Consider the following 22,490-nt stretch of genomic DNA (forward strand, 5'->3'; position numbering starts at 1 on the left):
AGCCTGACATGGATTTGGAGGTGCTTGGGGGTAAAGCTCATCCAAAGAGTGACATTTAGACTTTGAGCCTGAAGAGTGGGTAAGTCATGGTTATTTTTGCCCATTTTTACAGCTGCACTATCAGCATAGAAGTTGACATGTAGTAGGCACCCAATTAATATTTATTGAGTAAATAAATGAAAGAAAATAGAGTGAGGAGTGGTTAGGCATTAAATGCTAAGCAAATTCATTTGAGTCTCTGTGTGTTTAACAAATGCTAGTAATGCTTGATATGTGCCAGGCACTGTTCTAAGTGCTTCACAAATATTAACTTCTTTAATTCTCATAACTACTCTATGAGATATGCACTATTCTTAATCCCATTCTAAAGCTTAGATACAGAGAAGTTCTGTTACTTGCCCAAGGTTGTACAGATAAGAAGCGGTGGGGCCAGGGACTGGTTGCCCCAAATATCTTCTGTTGTTGTAAGACTTATCTGTTATTGATTTGGCCCCTATATATGGTTCTACATGCCTGCATGTGATAATATGGAAGTAAACACTTGCGATAAGTACATACAGACAAGGGTTTGTTGCTGTTAAACATTGAAATCCACCTGTCTTTATTCTCTCTTTTTATTGCCTCCCAGGCCCTTTCATTCTCCTCTGGGCTGGGCCTACTCAGGTCTCCCTCCCTTTGTCCCTCCTCCATTCCTGTACTGAACTGCGTTTTGGTGTTATTTCAGCTCCCATTGAGTCAGGTGGGCCCTTGGGGCCCCTGCTGAGCTATATAGGAGGCTATTTCTGCTTGAATGAACCCCATCACGGTGGTAGGTCCTAGAGTGGAACCCACTGTCCCCTTGGTTCAGTCCAGAGTCAGAGACTTCTGGCCGACTTGACTACTGGGACATCCTTGAGCTCTGTGGCCTCTTCTGGAAACGCTGGGGAGGCCATAGCCCCAGTACACAGCATCCTGCCTCCGCACCGGCCATGGGGTCCATCTGCCAACCTCCTCCTTGCCTGGTTTATTTTAGGTTAATGGATGTCTTGGAAAGACCGAGCTGCAGTGTTGTCAAATCTCTCCTGGCCCAGGAGAGCAGGGTATTTGCAAATGCTTTGGAGAGCTGGCTCTTCTTACTGGGGCAGCGCGGATTGTTTGCAAAACACCCAGATACTCTGCTAGCATTCTTCCTGAGGGCATGGGGGTGTGGTGGAGAGCTTCTCTTCATCAGTACAAACAACCGGGTCAGGGGTATGGGCGTAGGGAGGAAGGGTGTGCTGTTCAGAATTTATCCCATCCATCCCCTGCTTCTGAGCAGCCGGCTCTTCCCAAGCTTAGATAGAGCTCTTGAGGCACCTTGTTTCCACGAAGACACCTGGCCATGGGGAAGTCCTCCTGATGTCTACCTATAGGCCCTCCTGCTTCAGGACTACCCTCTGTTTTCCATGGAAAGTCTAACCCAATGTGCTTCAGATATCCATGGAAAGCCACCCATTTTCACTGCTCCTGACAAAGATTTTCCCCCACTGTGTGTGGGGGGATCAAGGCTCCCTGTGCCCAAGTAGCAAGAGCATCTCTGTGGCTTTACTGCAGGCCTGGCGGGTTCTGAGCCCTTTAGCTCTCGACCTTCCACACTCTGAGTCACAGGACCCTGCTTCATCTTGTTGGAGCATATTTTTTCCCTTGAGTTTTTTTTTTTCCCTCCCTTTAGTGTTTACATGAACTGGCTGAACCCATCACGTGGTGAATCTGTGTTTATATTTGCAGAAGCGCTGCCTAGGGAAGTTCTGTTTGTATAGAGGTCACCCTATCCCTGGGGCTTGGCTGCAGCCCTGCACTGGGTTTCAGCAGTAGTAACTGAGCTCACAGCAGGGACCACCCTCCTCCCTTTTCACTTCTCTCTTTACCCCAGATTCCAGGATCCTGGTCCTGGTGGCTCCATGTCTTCCAGTAGAGGAAGAGGAGGCAGATGCAGGGGAGAATGGGGCCACCTCCCTCCCTTCTTATTCTCAACTCGACCCAGAGTTTCCCCAGACTTGTCTGTCTCCTTCCTTAGAACTTAACTGTCCTCCATGGTTTTAGAGGTAGACTTGAGCTGATGGAGTAGATGGTAGAGTCTAAAGATGGGTTGTTCTCTTGCCAACCTTCCTTCTACTGGGCTAGCGATGCAGTCAGCATTCGAGGATGGCTGAGACCATGGACTTTGGAGTCAGACAGAAGTTGGCTGGAATCGCGCCTTTGCCAGGTGCTAGTTGTGTGGCCTTGGACAATACCTCTAAAGCTATTTCATCATCTTAAATGACTATAATAGTCCTTCTTCCTGAAGATTGTCAGGAGGATTAATTTAGGGCATGCATACAAAATGTTTTTAATTATGATGATGATAACTATCATAGCAGTTAGAACTGGCAACTTTCCTTCATGCCCTTTTTTCTCCTCTATTACAGCAATATTTCCCAAGTTTTCTCATTATTACTCCGCTATGTGGCCTTTTTGGGCTTCTCAGGCGGCGCTGGTGGTAAAGAACCTACCTGCCAATGCAGGAGATGTAAGAAATGCGTGTTCGATACCAGGGTTGGGAAGTGCCCTGGAGGAGGACATGGCAACCCTCTCCAGTGTTCTTGCCTGGAGAATCCCATAGACTGAGGAACTTGACGGACTACAGTCCAAAGGGTTGCAAAGAGTCAGACATGACTGAAACAACTTAGCATGCATGGATGCAAGTAGTCTTTTTAAGCATCGGTTTTTTCATCACTACTTTTCCTTTGCTGTATACTCTGCGTATTTTTATATGCTTTAACCTTTTGAAGGCCCAAATCATTGTAATATCTAAGATATTTTTAATCCCCCTAAGAACTAATGTTCACAGTGATATATCCCCGGTTGAGAATGCATGTATTAGAGAGAGATTCTACTATCTGGGGAGTCATGTAGGTTATTATTAAAGTTTTTTCACTTGACGAAGAAACGCATATGTCCCAGTGTAGCCGTTTTGTGGACATGGCTGTCCATGGGAAAGAGCCCCTAAGAAACCAAATGCTTGTTGCACAGCTGTGGGTGCCCATTGACCATAAGGGTAGAGCTAGAGATCTTATCCATTGTGGTTTGTATAGGACCCTTTTTCCTTCTCTCCTGTACTTAATGTTTACCTTTAGGACAGCTCTGCCTAGTAGGAGAACTGGAGGATCCATATTCACTGCTTGGGGGACTGGACCCCATTTTTCTACAGTATTTGAGACTCAGTGATGACCAACCATTGATGTTGACCACATAGCCTCATCTATAGCTGTACATGCGTGTGTGTGCTCAGTCGCTATAGCTGTGTCTGAGTCTTTGTGACACAGTGGGCTGTAGTCCACCAGGCGCTTCTGTCCATGGGGTTCTCCAGGCAAGAGTACTGGAGTGGGTTGCCATGCCCTCCTGTAGGGGATCTTCCTGACCCAGGGACTGAACCTGAGTCTTCTGCATTGCAGGCGGATTCTTAACCACTGAGCTACCAGGGAAGCCCCCATAACTGTACATGAGACTGTAAACCATAGGAATGATTTAGCGAGCTGGCATCTCTTTGTATGCACAGGAGAGAAAGGTTGCTGAAGAGGAATAGCATTTAGGACACAGAGACTTGAAGAAGTGGTATTTAAAGGCCATGTGAATAACCTGCGTGCAGAGGGGCCCACGTAGGGGTGAGGCGAAGCTGCTTTTCTATTTGTGTGGACCAGGCCCTGGACAAGGAGGCACTACACTGTTACGTGAATGGTGCTCCCTGTGCAATATATGGCAGACCTGCACAGAGGAGCTCTTTCTTGTGGAAGCCTAACTGTTAGATGCTGTCCCTTGGGAGCTGAAAGAGAGACTCCACGTTCATAGTTCACTCAAAAGTTGACCAGTCTAAATGACCATTTCCTTTTGAGTTTTCCCTAATTCTTCAACAAAGCCATGTGCATATAATTGCAGTGTGGAGTGCTATTGAGGTGGCCAAGAAAGAGGAGAGAGATATGTTGACCCATCTTGATTCGCCCTGGGTTCCAGTAGAAGACGGATAATGATGTCCTGGACGGGATGTGGTTCCAGATCCGTAGGGTGACCAGAGGTAAAGCTGGTGGCAGAATATCCTGAAAGGATATATGCACAAAATAATGTTTGATCTTTCAAATACCTACCTAGGTCAAGCTCTCCTGAGAAGGGAGGCAGAGTTGGGGTAAGCCCTGAGTTATGGTCTTCTGCTGAGGGCTTGCTGTTTGCTGGACAGGCTGGGAAGTGCTTAGATTTATATCCTTGGTCCAGAGCGTGGGTGATGTTGATACCTAGTATTTAGCTTCTAGATTAAAAACGTTACCCACCCCCCATTCTAGCTTGGCAGTGTGAGTCTTGGTCCCCTCTAGCTCTGACATCTTAGAGAATCTGCCTGAGAGAATGTTCAGTCAATTCTACTTTAAGTGGATGCCTTCGTTAAGATCTTTCCTGAAAAACAAATGTTGCTTATGAGGAAGAGGAGCTTGATGTCTGAGGGGGACAAGGGCGGAGAAAAGGAAACTTGGGAGCACAGAAGACAAATGCTTACATCTTTGGCTCTGCCTGGAGCAGAAGCATTCTTAAGCTTTTCCTCCAACATCACCACCCTAAGCTTTTAACCTTCCTGGTTCCACCTGTTTGGATGTCATTGCTCTTTCTTTATTTCTTGGCCAGTTGTCCCTTTGCTGAGAATTACCCTAGAGACTTGATGTTCTGCTCTGCAGCACGCTTTCCCACCTGCTGCAGGGGAGATAATCCTTACTCTGAAGCAAGATGCATCTGGCATTGTTTACAGGAGAGGATGGAGGGCTTTCACGCTGGTGGTGTGAAGATAAACATGGAGTAACAAAGATAAACCGAAGGCTCGATTCAAAACACTGTGGCTGAAATCCTGGCTCCTCCTTGAACTTTGGAGAAACCATTTAGGCTGATTAAACCTGGATGCCTTCATCTCAGAAGGAGGAATTTTTGAGATGAGCTTTGAGGTTCTTTTTTCCAATTACTGGTATGTTATGACTTAGAAATTTTGTTGAAAGAATCACCAGCTCCTTCTCCCCGCACTGTTGAGCCTCCCCAGCCCCTTAGGGCTTGCAACGACATCTTTCCAAATGGGGCTGTTCGTGGCTCTGCAAGCTGGAGGATGATGTTGGCTTTTGTCTTCAGCTTTGCTGGGGCTGTTTATGAGACTATGCTATCCGCTTCACCCCTCATCTCCCACTCCCTGCTTCATCCTTAGTCAGGAGGGCACCTCCCCTGAGCAGCTGGATGAAGGGCTTGAGAACAGACACTGAAGCCAGAAGCCAACCTGGGAATAGGCCTTCCAAAGGAAGGAGGTGGCGGGGACCGCTTATTAATGGTATCAGTTTCCCAAATTGCCAATGATAACTGCGTAGCCGTGAAATATTCTCCTTTCTCCTCTCATCCTAGGCCTTTAGGCAACTAATCTTGCAAGAAGAACCTCTTTTCTTCCAAACTGTGATCACTCCCATCTTTATTTTATTTTTATTTTCTAAATTTATTTTTTGGCTGCACCATGCCACTTGTGGGATCTTAGTTCTCCGACCAGGGATTGAACCCAGAACCATAGCAATGAAAGTACTGAGTTTTAACCGCTGGACCACCAGGGAACTGCCACCATCTTTATTCTTCCTTGAACTTTGTGGGTCATGGCAAAACTGTGCCAGGGCAACTGGTAGCTTGCGCCATGAGGACCCCATAGAGCTGAGGTCCTTTGTACTTGGACCCAGCTGGTGACAGCTGACACCTCTCTGGAGACTGGAGAGTGGGGAGGGTCTGGCTGTTGGTGTTCCATCCCCGCTCTATGGATCAACCAGGGAGTTGAGTGGCAGGATGTTCAACTCTATGAGCTAAGGTTGGAAGCTTCTCTGTTCCTTTTCCCACATGGACCGTCACCTCTCCAACAGTTATTCCCCGACAAAGCAGTAACTACTTCTTAACCTAAGGAACACCTCTTTTTGTTAAATCAACACCCTTCTGCTTCAGACATCTTATCAAGCTCCTTTCCGGCATTTCTGTCTAAAGAATAAGAGGGTAGAAACTAAGGACTTGTGAAACAGGATACCCTCAGCCTGGCTAAAAGTTATGTTTGCCAAGAAGTCTTCAATTCCTGAGGAAAAGCTTAAAAATATTTTTAAGACTCCCTCTATGCCACCTCCTTGGAACATGCCCAGTCTGTAAAAAGAGGAGAAAGAGAGGGCATGGATGTTTAGGAGGTGGGAAGGTATGTTCTAGGAAATGAGAATGTATATGAATTTAATTTACAGTGGAAAATAAGAACTGAAGAAAGGGTCCATTAAAAACCTTCAAATACTGAATCCTCTTGGTAAGAGGAGCCACATTTTGTGCATCTCTTGGAACCCAGAAAGGAGTGACCACAATCCATCCTGGACAGAAAGATCCAGGGAACTTTAATCCACTTTAGAGTATAATCATCTTAATAGTCAGCATGAGTTCCTTCACAGCTTCAGCGTTCATTGCTTTCCTCTTATTTTATTCAGACTGTAAAGCAATGGAGAAGACAGCGCCTTCCCTGTTGTGTTTGGAAGTAGCCTTTCAAGAGCTTAAACACACAAACCAAAGCTCTCCTTTGATTTTCTGCCCCTTTTTAAAATCACCCTGAACCCCTTCAACAACCAGTCCTCAAATTGGGCTCCATTCCATAAGAAGCCAGGATGGGAAGAATATATCACATGGAAAACTGCTTGTGATAAAATGATAGGAACAAGAAGATATCACAGGACTGAGAAAGAATTGGTTGTGAATTTGTTGACTCTTGTTGTCCAGTTACTCAGTCATGTCCAACCTTTGTGACCCCATGGACTGTAGCCCGCCAGGCTCCTCTGTCCATGGGATTTCTCAGGCAAAAATACTGGAGTGGGTTGCCATCTCATCCTCCAGGGAATCTTCCTGACCCAGAGATCAACCTGGGTCTCGTGCATTCCAGGCAGATTCTTCACCATCTGAGCCACCAGTGAAGACTGAATTGGATGATAGTTATAAGTATTGTGGAAAAAAACTGAAAGAAATATACCTCAAGTACTACCCATGATGAAATTATGAAAAAATCTTTTCTCTCTGTTTTCCAAAGGTTTCAAAATATATCTTTTGCAGAGTATGTATCAGTTGGAGGGGGCCTTGGGTTGTATCAGTCGTTCAGCCTGGCTGTCTTCTGGATTTAAGAAAACTGGGTGGAATTCAGGCATCTTTCCAAACAGAGGATCTATGGAAGGTTTTCTTCCAAGATTCGGTACTTATGTCCCTCATCTCTGATTTTTCCTAGAGCAACCTGAACACACACACACACGCACACACACACTCGCTTCTACCGCAAGCTGTATGCACAGAAGGCATTGGAGTGTTTCTGGGAGAGGCATCTGTACAGACGCTGTTTCAGCCCAGCCAGCTGGCCCCCACCTTCTCTCCAGCCACTTGAGATGGTGAGAACTCAGCGGTTGCTGAGTAGGACGTGGGAGAATTGCAGAATCCACTGGTGAATTGCTCCTTTGTTCTCCTCCTAATCGTCTAATCCTGGGGAATAGGGGAAGGGGTTTTCCTGGGACTTGGGACTCAGCTCTCCAAATCTGTCTGTCTCTGACCCCACCCTGAGGCTTGGGATGGGGAAGGGCAAGTGGGAAGACACCAAGGAGAGGGCGGTGTCAAGGTTGTGAGACTTTGATCAATGCTCCCTCCAATTACCTTTCTCAAGGGTCTGGAGTTACACTGACCTCATGTCAGGACCCTTGCCTTTTCTGGGTCTGCACCTGAGCACTATCTCAGAAAGTTGTCTCTGACCCCCTTCCTGCCTCATGTGCTCTCCAACCCATAGCCGGGAGGTGGCCGAAATCCAGGGATCCAGAGCAGACCTTTCATCTGAATGTTAAGATCTGAAATTCTTACTTCCTGGCCAATCACTCTTCTAATAATCAATTTATCCCATGGTCTATACACATGATAAGTGCTCATTTTCTTGTACTTACCTGGTTAGAGCCCTGGGCAAGAAGGTCAGATTCATGGTCTAGTTTCTTGTAAAAACTGTTTAGCTTTGCTCAGGTCTGTGGCCTCAGTTGTGGCTCCGTGAAGCTTGGCAATGACTTTTGTTAATATGTGCGGCCAGCTGCAATGATAACAATAGCTAAATGTTTATTGAGTGCTTGACACTGTGTGGAGAGCGTTACATGTGTTAACTCATTCAGTTCTCATCTCAGCTCCACGAGTGGGTTCTGTTATCAGCTCCGTTTAGCGGATGAGGAAGCTGGGGCATAGAGGTAAGGAACTTGCCCAGGATCCCTCAGCTCAAAAGCAGCAGAACCTCCTGCTGAACATGAACCCTGTGTCTTCAGAGTCCACGCTTACCTCTGGGCTGTTAGGCTTGCTACCGCCCTGACAAGGGAGCATGGATGACTCAGGGGGACCCACCCTGACACCCAGAAAGCAGTCATCCCCTACCGGCGAGGCTGACATGCGCGGGCACCACCTGGCAGAGGTCACATCTTTCATTTGTGCATCCCCAGTTAACCACCGTGGTGTCAGACAACTCAGTGAGCAAGTTAGGTTGAATCAAATGAATGGATTGCCCAGCTATTTAATATCTGCCTGAGGGACTTCCCTGGTGGTCCAGTGGTTAAGTTAACCACCAATGCAGCTAAGCTAATGCAGGGAATATGGATTTGGTCCCTGGTCTGAGGAGATTCCACATCTTATACACCACAAACCCACGTGCCACAGCTACTGAAACCTAGAACCCGAGCTCCACTGCGAAAGAAACCACTGCAGCGAGAAGCCTGTGCGCTGCAGTGAAGGGTAGCTCCCGCTCACTGTACCTAGAGAAAGCCGGTGTGCAGCAATGAGGACCCAGCACAGCCAAAAATAAATAAATAAATACAAAAAATTAAAAAAAGAAATCTGAGTCAGGGACGGTGCACTTTCCATTCCCGTAGGGGCAGATGCATCTGATACACACTGCACAAAAGAAGCCTTTTTGGATGAAGCAGAACATGAGGTTTTGTTCTGTTTGCTCTTTTTCTTATTCTTCTCTAATATCTACCCCTTCCCTCTCACTTTCCACACACATACGCGTCATCCTCTCTTCTGATTGTTCTCTGGATGTTGTCCTGGTGCTTGTTCCCACCTGCTGCCTGCCTCTCCTTCCTCACTGACCCTGAGGAAGCAGGTTTTCCCCTGGCTGCCCTCTGGGACTATGAACAGATACCTCTGGAGCAGCAGCTTTGGGGGGTACTCTGAGACCCTGGGACCGAGGCTGGGGGCTCATCAGGCCCAGGTGCATTTTTTGCAAGTTTCTTGGCCTCTCTGAACCCAAAGAGGAAGCTGTTGCACTGTGAAATGAAGGGAAAGGGGTAGAAAAATATCCTGAATCTGGATTCTGAAAACTTCTCTTGAAACCCCAAATTAAGAGAGGCCACACTCTTGACGGCTGGGCTGAGCTAGAACGTGGAAGGTCTGGGCTGGTGGATGAACTTGGTGAGCAGCATGTGGACCTTGAAAGCTGGTCCCATGGCTTTAAAGATCGTTTCTTGTTGCATCTGGTTTTCTTTTTGCCCCATGCCAATCTGAGCCAAGGGGACCAAGGGTGCAGGCAAACCAACTCATTCCCAATTTCAATTACATGAAAGTAAACACATCGCCCTTTGAGGGACGCCTAACTCTGCCAACTTCAGTCTCCAGACCCTGGCAAGGACCATCTAATGTGTCTAATGGCTTTGGCATGGACCAGCAGGGCATTCTGGGTATGGACGTGCAAATAAATGGGGCAGAATGTGTGTGGGTAGGCAGAGGGATGGTATGCTTGCAGGTTTTGGGTGTCTTTCACTCCAGGGGCTGTCAATCTCTTCCCAATGCAGTGACTTAAGAGCAGGTGAGTGGTGGCAGATAGAGGAGGGTTCAGAGAAAGAAAATCGAGAAAAAGACTGGGCGATGGGAAGCCAGCTGCTGGGACACAGAGCCAGCTCGTGTTTCAGAGACTGCTAGAGAAAGAGCCAGGCCAGGTCTCCCATGAGGCCTCTGTGCTGGCCAGACTGCCTGTCCCGCCCACCACACGGACTTTCTCTCCCCGCCTGGCTGGTTCAGCCTCATCGGGAGCCATAACTCCTTCCCTCTTTGTAGCTACTCCTGTTGGTCCCTCTACACACAAGTAGCCCTGCTCTGAGAACATGAAGGCAGGTCTCCTATGTCTTCCTGTTCCCAGGAACGTGGCTCAGCAATCTCCAGCCTTCCCTTCATCTTTCAAGCAGCTGGTTCACCCAGAGTAGTCAGCACCCTGCCCTCCAGGTGCGTGGTCAAGGGATGAATGGACGTTGGGACTCCTCTAAGCATCCCTGGGGGCCCTCCCCCTCCCCCTGCTGACATAACACAGCTCCTACCACTCACTGTCTGCTTCAAATATCACATTAAGATCAGCCATCTATTGGGTCCCGTTTGGTCAAGATGAGGTGAACTGCTTCAGCAGTCTTACACTCAGATCTCAATGGCTTTGCCGAGGACACTGACTTCTTGCTCACATCTTCAGGGTAGGAGGGGTAGACTTGCCTGGAGTGGTCATGGGAGGACTCTGCTCTATGAAGTCACTCATCTATCCAGAGGCTCTTTTTATCTATAATTCTGAGTCCTCTGTGGACACTCGATTCTCGGTGGCAGGGATGGGGAGGGAAAGACCTTGGAGGAACCTGTGGGAAGTTTTATGGTCTGGGTCTGTGGGTGTTCGCCACCACTGCCCTCCCCACCCCCTCGGCATGTGTTAGGCACCTGGTCGACCTAACATTCGGGAAGCTGGGGATGTGTGGCCCTGGAGGTAAAGGCCAATGGTTCAGTGAACAGACAGACAGTCTTTGCTGGAAACGCCTTGTGTTTAAGAGCATAATCTTTGGCATTAGAAAGACTTAAGATGAATACTGAGAACCACCACTGAGTAGTGTGTGCTGAGAACTTTGAAGAAGTAATAGACCAGTGGAGTTAAGTGGAGAGGTAGGTGTCTCAATTGAGTTCATTCTGACACCAGAGCTGTGTGTTTTGGGGCTGGTTGCTTGCTCTCTCTGGGCCTCCAATTTTTCATCTGTAAAGTGAAGCCAAAAATACTCATCAGAAGGTTGTATGGATGAGAAGATGATGTGCTTGAACCCTTAGCACAAGGTCCAATCCATAAAGCCCTGATAAATGTGACCGTTACTATTTCTACTACCCAGCGTCATTATGGTTATTAAGAAAAATAAAGATAATAATCACTCGGTCATGTCTGACTCTTTGCAACCTCATGGACTATGGCCCGCCAGGCTCCTCTATCCATGGGTTTCTCCAGGCAAGAATACTAGAGAGGGTAGCTATTCCCTTCTCCAGGGGATCTTCCTGACCCAGGGATCAAACCTGGGTCTCCTGCATTGAAGGTGGATTCTTTACCATCTGAGCCATCAGGGAAGCCCACCCACTGTCATTATGATAGTTATTTCCTGTTAAATCCAGTGATGGGGGCTGCGGGCAAAAAGTTAAGCTAAGTAGAAACTATACCCAGCCCTTGATGGTCTCAGTCTTTTAGGGGAGACAACTCATCTCCCCTAAATTTTAGTGTGTGACATTTCTTTGTGAAAGGATGACTGTGGCACAGAGAGGGGTGGACCTCATTTTAGGGTTCAAGGGAATGAAGACCTCTGAGATGCAGATTGAAGAGAGGAGACACTTTGAGAGATGGAGACATGGAAAGTGGACACTTGGGGCTGGGGATCAGGAGGTGGGTGAGACAGGAACCAAGGATTCAGGGTGGGAAGGGCTGAGCAGCCCATGGGAGATGATGGGCTGAGCAGCCCATGGGAGATGATGGGCTGGAGCAGAGCCACCCACTGGAGAGGTACCAGGTCACAGTTCAGGATAAAGGGTAGGTTAGATGGAGCCGGATCAAGAAAACAAAACTTGACCTGAAATGAAACTTGACTTTGGCCTGTAGACGGCACCTGGGCTTCCTTGGCAAACTCTGGCCTTGTCTTGTGCTTGTCCCGAGACTAGCCTCAGCATGTTGTCACTTAAACCCACAAATCACGTTCCTAAAGTGGGAGAGATGCCCCAAAAAGGTATATTCCTTCCCATATAACAAAGCTTTATAACCTTTAACCATCTGTGCTCTCCATCTGGTGGCTAAGGCATTCTTTTCCTCTCTATTAATATAAATTCTCCCCTTTAGTTTCTATTTTCCCACCCCAAAGAGGGTCCAGGCCTCCTCCACTCACATAGGATTCCTGTCCTTCCCCTGGGGTCATCTTTCTCTTATGCAGAAGAAGCAAGGGCTCATTTGCTGTTTCCTTATGCATACCTCCACTTCCCCTCCTTTCTGTAAGACAAGGGTCTCCTTACCCTTCCCCAAGGGGATGGCCGAATGGGTTTTTTTCTACCCGTCAAACAGATTAATTGACCTCCAACTCCATGGGAGACACTGTGTGTAGTCATCGTTAGGGCTGTTTACAGGTATGGGGTAGAGTCACCCTTCCCTGCCCACTTGAATCTAGATGTGGCCAGTGACTGGCTTTGGCCAGTTGAGGGTGTGTAGAAGTGATAAGTCTCACTTTCTGTTAGAGGTTTGCAAAGCTACTGTGGATTGATGTTCACCACACTCCTTCCTCTTTGCCTTTTGTCATTGACACTGACGATGCTTGAGATGGTGCAACCTGGGTCATCTCAGACTGGCTTGTGGAGGGAGGAGAGGCAGGTCCTGCATCACAGCTGCAATCCAGTTCAGTTCACTTGCTCAGTCGTGTCCGACTCTTTGCGATGGCATGGATAGCAGCACGCCAGGCTTCCCTGTCCATCACCAACTCCCAGAGCTCACTCAGATTCATGTCTGTGGAGTCGGTGATGCCATCCAACCTTCTCATCCTCTGTCATCCCCTTCTCCTCCTCTGTCATCCCCTTCTCCTCCTGCTTTTAATCTTTCACAGCATCAGGGTCTCTTCTAAGGAGTCAGTTTTTCTTATCAGGTGGCCAATGTATTGGAGCTTCAGCTTCTGCATCAGTCCTTCCAATATATATTCAGCACTGATTTCCTTTAGGATTGACTGGTTTGATCTCTTTGCAGTCCAAGGGACTCTCAAGTGTCTTCTCCAGCACCATAGTTCAAAAGCATCAGTTTTTCAGCACTCAGCTTTCTTTATGGTCCAGATCTCACATACATACCTGATTACTGGATAAACCATAGTTTTGAATAGACGAATCTTTGTCAGCAAATTAATGTCTCTGCTTTTTAATATACTATCTAGGTTAATCATAGCTTTTCTTCCAAGAGGCGAGTGTCTTTTAATTTCATGGCTGCAGTCACCATCTGCAGTCGATTTTGGAGCCCAAGAAAATAAAGTCTCTCACTGTTTCCATTGTTTCCCCATCTATTTGCCCTGAAGTGATGGGACCAGATGCCATGATTTTTGTTTATTTAATGTTGAGTTTTAAGCCAGCTTTCTCACCCTCCTCTTTCACCTTCCTCTTTGCTTTCTGGTGTTGTCATCTGCATATCTGAGGTTATTGATATTTCTCCTGGCAATCTTGATTCCAGCTTGTACTTCATCCAGCTCGGCATTTCACATGATGTGGTTTGTATATAAGTTAAATAAACAGGGTGATAGTATACAGCCTTGATGTACTCCTTTCCCAATTTGGAACCAGTCCATTGTTCCATGTCCAGTTCTAAGCTTTCCTTCTTGACCTACATACAGATTTCTCAGGAGGCAGGTAGGGTGGTCTGGTATTCCCATCTCTTGCAGAATTTTCCACAGTTTGTGGTGATCCAAGCAGTCAAAGGCTTTGGTGTAGTCAATAAAGTAGAAGGTTTTCTGGAACTCTCTTGCTTTTTCTATGATCCTGTGGATGTTGGCAATTTGATCTCTGGTTCCTCTACCTTTCTAAATCCAGCTTGAACATCTGAGTTCACATACTGCTGAAGCCTGGCTTGGAGAATTTTGAGCATTACTTTATTAGCATGTGAGATGACTGCAATTGTGTGGTAGTTGGAGCATTCTTTGGCATTGCCTTTCTTTGGGATTTGAAGGAAAACTGACACTTTCCAGTCCTGAGACCACTGCTGAGTTTTCCAAATTTGCTGGCATATTGAGTGCGGCACTTTCACAGCATCATCTTTTAAGATTTGAAATAGCTCAACTGGAATTCCATCACCTCCACTAGCTTTGTTCGTAGTGACGCTTCCCAAGGCCCACTTGACTTCACATTCCAGGATGTCTGGCTCTAGATGAGTGATCACAGCATCGTGGTTATCTGAGTCATGAAGATCTTTTTTGTACAGTTCTTCTGTGTATTCTTGCCACCTCTTCTTAATATCTTCTGCTTCTGTTATGTCCCTACCATTTCTGTCCTTTATTGTGCCCATCTTTGCATGAAATGTTCCCTTGGTATCTCTAATTTTCTTGAAGAGATCTCTAGTCTTTCCTATTCCATTGTTTTCCTCTATTTCTTTGCACTGATCACTGAGGAAGGCTTTTTTATCTCTCCCTGCTATTGTTTAAAATTCTGCATTCAGATGGGTATGTCTTTCCTTTTCTGCTTTGCCTTTTGCTTTTCTTCTTTTCTCAGCTATTTGTAAGTCCTCAGAACAGCCATTTCGCCTTTTTTGTATTTCTTTTTCTTGGGGATCACTGCCTCCTGTACAATGTCACGAACCTCTGTCCATAGTTCTTCAGGTACTTTGTCTATCAGATCTAATCCCTTGAATCTATTTGTCACTTCCACTGTATAGTCATAAGGGATTTGATTTAGGTCTTACCTAAATGGTCTAGTGGTTTCCCCTACTTTCTTCAGTTTGAGTCTGAATTTGGCAATAAAGAGTTCATGATCTGAGCCACAGTGAGCTCCTGGTCTTGTTTTTGCTGACTGTATAGAGCTTCTCCATCTTTGGCTGCAAAGAATATAATCAATATTGTTTCAATATTGACCATCTGATGATGTCCATGTGTACAGTCTTCTCTTGTGTTGTTGGAAGAGGGTGTTTGCTATGACCAGTGGATTCTCTTGGCAAAACTCTATTAGCCTTTGCCCTGCTTCATTTTGTACTCCAAGGCCAAACTTGCCTGCTACTCCAGATATCTGTTGACTGCATAGTTTTGCATTCCAGTCCCCTATGATGGAAAGGACATATTTTTTGGTGTTAGTTCTAGAAGTTCTTGTAGGTCATCATCGAACCATTCAACTTCAGCTTCTTCGGCATTAGTGATTGAGGCATAGACTTGGATTACTGTGATAATGAATGGTTTGCCTTGGAAATGAACAGAGGTCATTCTGTTATTTTTGAGATTGCACCTAAGTACTGCATTTCAGACTCTATGTGTTTGTTGAGGGGAGTGTGGAGAGGATGAAATGAGGAACAGTGAAAAAAGGAAACAGAAAGAAACCAGTGGACCAAGAGAAATGTCTTTTGGGGACAAGTGGTTACATGAGGATGGCACATGATGGGGCTGCTGGTGTGGGAGCATGATTAACTCAAACTTCAGTGCCGAGAGCTCCCCAAGAGTTAGTAAATTATATCCAGTTTGAATCATCCTCAGTGCTTGAATCATGCATTCATTCACTTAAATTAATTACCTGTTATGAGTTGTAGGCACCATGCATTTGAAGATAATCAAGACATAGTTTCAGACCTCCAGTTACGCCAAAGCAAATTTGTGATTAAAACATGGTATGCTTACTCAGGACTACTGGTGTCCACAAGGGAGTGGGCGTAACAGTTAAACAGTGAAGTTCCCAAATCACTACAGGTCCTGAGGGATGAACACCAAATCCATTTGTAACCTAGTCTCCAAATAGGACCTTCTCTTTCCCTCCAAAAAGAATTTGAAATAATCCTCCAAGCCTGGCAGTAGAGAACACTGAGAGTCTGAGATCTTAATGCCTGGATTAGCCCAAGAGCTGCCACAGGCTCAAACTTTTGCACTGTTTTATTACTAGGGCAAGGTTTGATTTTTTTTTGTTGTTTGTTTAATTAAACAGACTGAGTAATTTGAGCTTTAGTAAGTGAGGGTGGGAGATGACGAGTAAGCCATGGGATGCACAGGTAAGGAGAGAGGAGCTGTGAGGGCAGCTTGGAAGACAGGCCAGGACTCAACAGTCTGTTCTCTAAAAGTTGAGGCTTTTTATGCTTCAGTGGGAGGAAAAACTGGCAGATGATGAGACCCTCCCCCCCCCAGACGTGTGTTTGCTTTGGGTAGGTAAAGTTAATGGCTTAGTAAAATGTCAGGAGTTGGGGAGTTGGGGCTCTGCCTGCCTCATCAAACCATCTGGGCATCTTCAGACAGCTCTGAGTTAAAATGCTGCGGGTTCAGGTTATTGCTTCCAGGCTGTGAGAACCTGGTTTGACAATCAGACAAGATTCTGGCCTCCAGAGTCACAAAACCACACAAGATGCCCTTTCTTGGGGCTCTGTCTTTGCCCAGCTTTTTAATCTTCTGGGAGGGCTATGGTTGACACAGGAGCTAGTCAGCAGAGTCAGTGTTGGGTCCAAGGAGAGAGCAATGTTCTCTTCAGGTGCTGGAGACTCCATCTCCTCCTAGAGCAGGTCAGGGAAGGTCCCCCAAAAGGCAAGTCTAAAAAGAAAAAGTTGCATTTTCTGGATGATTACAGGTGTTTCAAGCAGAAAACTGTTTTTGAAAAGGCACAGAAGGATGAAACAGCCTGATGAAGTCAGGGAGCTGCGAGTGAAGTTAACTAAAGAATAGCGTGCTGTCTAAAGAGTTATGTTCTTACCACTGGTGTTGGTTTTAGGGTGAAACTGCCTTTCTCTCTGCCACTTCATCACTCCTTCCAACCCAAATTCTATTCCTGTTCAGCGTCTCTTTAGCAGGGCTTTCTTCCTTGGGCATTTGGTCTTTTGAACTACCTGAATATTGGTCACAATTGGTACCTTGGCAATTTTTTTTTTCTTCCTAAGTGGGACCTTAACTATTAATAAATGGCACATCTTACAATGAATGCGCTTTAGGTTTGATGAATTATCATTTAGTTGGTTGATGTACTTATACTTCTCCAAATTCATTGAAACACCACCTTCAGTCTTTTATATAGGTTTCTTTCAGTTTCCCTTGGTTTTTCTCCTTGTTCCCATCATAGTTATCATCTTACATGGATGTCAGTTAGATATTTGTTAGTAATCATGAAAGGAGCATGCCAAAGACTCGATTTATCTTTGACAACCTTTTCCTCTGTAATGAACTATAGATTAGGATCAATATGTAACACCTTTCCAGAGGATAGCTTGAAGTAGTGAAAAATTAGAAGTGGACTAAACTGCCAACGTGGAGAAGGAAATGGCAACCCACTCCAGCGTTCTTGCCTGGAGAATTCCATGGACAGAGGAGCCTTGTGGGCTACAGTCCATGGGGTCGCAAAGAGTTGGACACAATTGAATGACTAAGCATAGCACAAATTGTCAATGATAAAGGGTAGCTTTAATAAATCATGATACACTCGCAGGATAGCATGCCATCTCCAATTAAAAATCATGTTGGCAAAGATCTACATAATTGACAGGAGAAATATTCCAAAAAAGCAGAAGATACACCAAAAAAAGCAGAAGAGATATGGTATGATCCTGATTATGTTGAAATATTTATGTAGATAGATACACATATTCTGATTGTTTTCTTCTGTCCCTTTTCTTTATTTTACAGATTTCTACATGAACGTGTGCTGCTTTTATAATCAAAAAAATCTGTTAAATTTGTTACACATATTTGAGAGGTGGGAAATTCTTCACCGTGACTTTTTAGGGTCAGGCAGGACTTCTTTAATTTTGGTTGGAATTTTGCAGCCCTAAAAACAGAAACTAAGAGTTTTGCAGACTGTTTCCTGAAGACAGTGCCATTAGGTGTGGCAGAAGGAAGCCAATGCCATACTGAGCTTCAAGAAGGATGTTTAAACCAGAAGTCACTGCCCTGCCCTCCTCATCCAAACTTGGTGCCAAAACATGCTACCTGCTGGGTCTCAAATAAAAATAACAGAGAAGTTCACAGCATAACCCGGCTTATGGAAGACATTCTGTCTGCTTTACAGAGGATTCTCCATGCTGAAAATGTGGAGACTGGAATTACATATGGTGCATATTTGGTGCATATGGTACATATGAAGCTTCCAGAGTTGGAAGGTGACAAAACATGGATATGATCTTCAACATCTTCCCTATGATAAGAAGGGAACACCCTTAGAAGCATGAAATGGGTAATTTAAATTTTTTTTTGTTGTTGTTAATGGCACCACACGGCATGTGGGATCTTAGTACCCCCACCAGGGATTGAGCCCATGCTCCTTGTATTGGAAGTGTGGAGTCTTAACTACAGTACTGCTGGGGAAGTCCTGCTGATTCATTTGTTAAATGAATGAATGAGGTGTTCTTGGTGTTTCAGAAGACCATTTTGTCAGTAGGATATTTTCTTTGCTCTCCCTATGGAAATCTCTGGGGTTCTGACAATTCATTTATTCTTTTTTTTTTTTTTTTCATTTATTCTTTACATCTACCTGTATTGCCCAACTCTATGTGTAAAATGAGAAACAGGCTAGGGTGAGGGACGCCACATTCAGGTGAGAAAGGACTTACTTCGGGGGAGACCACTGATTACAGGCGTCTTCCTGCTTAGCCCAGCTTCTTAATCTTGGCTTCATGCCAAAGCCTAACTAGTTGGTAAAATAGTAGATCAAATATTTGTGTATTCGGGGTGGTTTGCATATTGGTTAAGTTGTATCCTGATGCCCTCACAGATTAAGCTTTCAAGGCCAGGTCCTTACAGAATTATAATTCTGATGGGGTAGAGAATGTTTCTGTTGCATGTGTTTGCCAGCTGGCTAGGGTGGACTGTGTGTGTAGGTTGAAAACAATTTTCCAGCTGATTCTTTTTTAAAAAACAATAATTTTATTTCTTTATTTACGGCTGTCCTGGGTCTTCGCTGCTGTGTGGGCTTTCTCTAGTTGCAGTGTGTGGGGTTCTCATTGTGATGGCTTCTCTTGTTGTGGAGCACAGGTTCTAGAGCTTCCCGGCTTCAGTAGGTGTGGCACACAGGCTCAGTAGGAGGCTCCCAGATTCTAGAGCACGGGGTCAATATTTGTGGCTCATGGGCTTAGTAGCTCCGAGGGATGTGGGATCTTCCTGGACCAGGGATCGAAACCCCTGTCTCCTGCATTGGTAAGCAGATTATTTCCCACAGAGTCACCAGGAAAGCAAACCCCTCCCCTCAAGGTGATTCTGATTCACTTTTCACTTAAGAACTGCTCATTAGGTAATTGTCGCTTCACTTTTACATCTTCATGAGGGGTTCTTTTGATGTTGTTTCTCTGGAGCTCCTTCATCTACAGTCTAGGCTGTTCTCTTTCTAGAGTGAAGAAAAGCCTAGCTCATTAATAAGTGGATGCAATTCCAAATGCCTGATTTTGCAGAGCAGTGTCTGGGTGTAAGAGGGGCAGCACCCATGTGTTTCTATTAATTAACTGCTAGATTTCAGTGAATGGACAAGTTCAAAATCCCAAAATTTCTTTGTCTTTTTCATGAGTCAGGCTGGGCTGAAGTTCGAGTTTGCCAAATGGAGACTTTTCGAGTCTTTGATACTATCTGGGGAGGGATAGGATAAGGCCCAGAGAGGCTGAGGGTGTGTGTCCCTTGGAATGGAACAGCAGGCAACAGGTCTGGTGTGGGAAGGGAGAAAGTTTGTGGATAAACAAGGAAATATTGGGGATCTGGAGCTGAGCATGAGAGAAGTCCTATGTTCTCTCTTCTTCCCCTCTCATAAGACAAGCTCTGCTCAGTAGCAGGCACTCTGTTCCTCCTTCAGTCAGTCAGTCAGTTCAGTCGCTCAGTCGTGTCCGACTCTTTGCGACCCCATGAATCGCAGCACGGCAGTCCTCCCTGTCCATCGCCAACTCCCGGAGTTTACTCAAACTCATGTCCATCGAGTCGGTGATGCCATCTAGCCATCTCATCCTCTGTTGTCCCCTTCTCCTCCTGCCCCCAATCCCTCCCAGCATCAGAGTCTTTTCCAATGAGTCAAGTCTTCTCATGAGGTGGCCAAAGTACTGGAGTTTCAGCTTTAACATCATTCCTTCCAAAGAATACTCAGGACTGATCTCCTTTAGAATGGACTGGTTGGATCTCCTTGCAGTCCAAGGGACTCTCAAGAGTCTTCTCCAACACCACAGTTCAAAAGCATCAATTCTTCGGTGCTCAGCTTTCTTCACAGTCCAACTCTCACATCCATATGTGACCACTGGAAAAATCATAGCCTTGACTAGACGGACCTTTGTTGGCAAAGTAACATCTCTGCTTTTGAATATGCTTTCTAGGTTGGTCATAACTTTCTTTCCAAGGAGTAAGCGTCTTTTAATTTCATGGCTACAGTCACCATCTGCAGTGATTTTGGAGCCCCTCAAAATAAAGTCTGACACTGTTTCCACTGTTTCCCCATCTATTTCCCATGAAGTGATGGGACCAGATGCCATGATCTTCGTTTTCTGAATGTTGAGCTTTAAGCCAACTTTTTCACTCTCCTCTTTCACTTTCATCAAGAGGCTTTTTAGTTCTTCTTCCCTTTCTGCCATAAGGGTGGTGTCATCTGCATATCTGAGGTTATTGATATTTCTCCTGGCAATCTTGATTCCAGCTTGTGCTTCTTCCAGCCCAGTGTTTCTCATGATATACTCTGCATATAAGTTAAATAAGCTTAGGCAGGTTTATTCCTAGGTATTTTATTCTTTTCAATGTAAAGGTATATAACATTCTTGAAATAATAGAATTTTAGAAATGGAGAGCAGATTGGTGGTTGCCACCAGTTGAGGAGAGGGTAGAATGGGAAGAGGGGGTGTGGCTCTAGAAGGCCAACAGGGGACCCTTGAGGTGATGGCAACCTTTTGCATCTTGTCTGTATAAACAGCAGCATGCTAGCTGTGATATTGCACTACAGGTCTACAAGATGTCACCCTGGGGGACTTGAGTAAAACGGTACAAGGAATCTCTCTGTATTATTTCTTACAACTGCAGATGAGCCTCCAGTTTTCTCAAAACTGTAGATTCACATGAAGCTGTCACAAACTTTAATTAAAAAAACAAAAAGGCTTTTGACTTCCAGTGCCAGGAACAGGGCTTGGAGAGGTTGCCAGTCTTCCAAGGAAGCACAAGGGAGTTCTAGAAGGCTGCATGTGTGCCCTGAGGGCACTTAAGTGGGTTCAGGCCTTGTCTCTAACACAATTTATGCCACTTTAGAAACATTTCCTCAATTTTGAATATGGGCAACTAAACCATTTCCTGCAATGCCAAGACCCTAGTTTTCCACACAGCACCAAGTGTATGGGGCCACGGAGGGTTCCAGATGACAGGAGGTCTGGTTCCTTGGTGAAGGTCTGTCTGTCTGCCTTTGTTCTCTCTCACACCCTCCCTCTCATTCCCTCCTTCCACTGGCTTCACGAATCCCGCTGGGCCTGGTGCTTGGGTGCTGGGTCCTGGGGATACAAGGGTAAGCGGAGGGGTGGGGCTCTCTTTCTTGGGGACCTTGGCTCCCCCCTCCCTTTCTCTCCCCTCCCGGGTTGCCGGGGGCCCAGCCACGTGCAGGCTGTGGCGGGGGAGCCACGGGGGAGAGCGCTGGGTCAGCAGCACCAGGCGGCTCCTGGCTGGCTCCCCGGGTTGGCTTTGCTCAAGGCGAGAGCTGTCAACTCTGCCCTTTTGAAAATGAGCAACAAAGGGGAAAAGAAAGAAAAGAGAAAGGGAAGTGGGGGAGCCCAGGGTGGGAGTCGGGGGGGAGGCCAGGGCTGGGAGAACAGGTGGGGACTATTTAAACAGAAGGCCTGACTCAGCCGTTTTCTTTCACCGAGTTTCCAAAAGACTGTTTGTTTTAACTCCTCCAGGCGGGTGACAGGAGCAAGGCTGGGATGGGGGGTGGGGTGGGGCCCATGGCCTTCGATGGGGAGGAAGGAGCCTGGGCTTTGGGGGAGGGGGAGAGTGGGGGTGGGGTGGGGCAAAGCAGGCAACCTCTGGGCTCACAGCAGCCTATTCTTCTCCAGGGGCCGAGGTTAGGGGTTTCCTTTTGCTTGCTTTCTGGTTTCTGAGCTCCAGGGTTAACATTTTTGTCAAAGGGAAAACTAAGAGAACTTTGGGCCATACAGAGCCTGGGGAACAGGGTCGAGAAGCTTGGGGAAGAGCTATGAACACACCCTGCGCTGAATGGAGAAGAGAAAATAAATGCCATATGTTAGAGATTCTAAAAATTGATCTCAAAGCCTGTGATGGAAAGAATGACAAGGGGTGAAGAAATCAGACTTCTCAGAATCTCCCCAGTTTAATCATTGTAAGACACCAGAAAGTCACTTCTCTCTTCCCAGAAGAAGGCCTACACTTTCTGAGTACTTAGTTCCATAATTACATTCACAAACAGGGTAGAGCCTGGGGCTTGTAATTAGTTTGTTCCTAACAAAGCACACCGCCTGCAGGAAGGCCTCCAGGTCATCACCTTAAAAG

General features: G+C 46.0%; 1 long non-coding RNA gene across 1 annotated transcript in view; it reads left to right on the plus strand.

Annotated features, from left to right (window-relative positions):
• The first annotated feature begins 17,669 nt into the window (after positions 1 to 17,669).
• Positions 17,670 to 22,490, plus strand: part of LOC138432878 (uncharacterized) — a 43,261-nt gene continuing 38,440 nt past the window's right edge. The window contains exon 1 of the long non-coding RNA XR_011254016.1: positions 17,670 to 18,216. This is a non-coding gene — a long non-coding RNA (uncharacterized lncRNA). The remainder of the gene's footprint in view (positions 18,217 to 22,490) is intronic.

Source organism: Ovis canadensis, chromosome 2, assembly GCF_042477335.2.
Source record: "Ovis canadensis isolate MfBH-ARS-UI-01 breed Bighorn chromosome 2, ARS-UI_OviCan_v2, whole genome shotgun sequence".
Classification (NCBI taxonomy): Eukaryota; Metazoa; Chordata; class Mammalia; order Artiodactyla; family Bovidae; genus Ovis; species Ovis canadensis.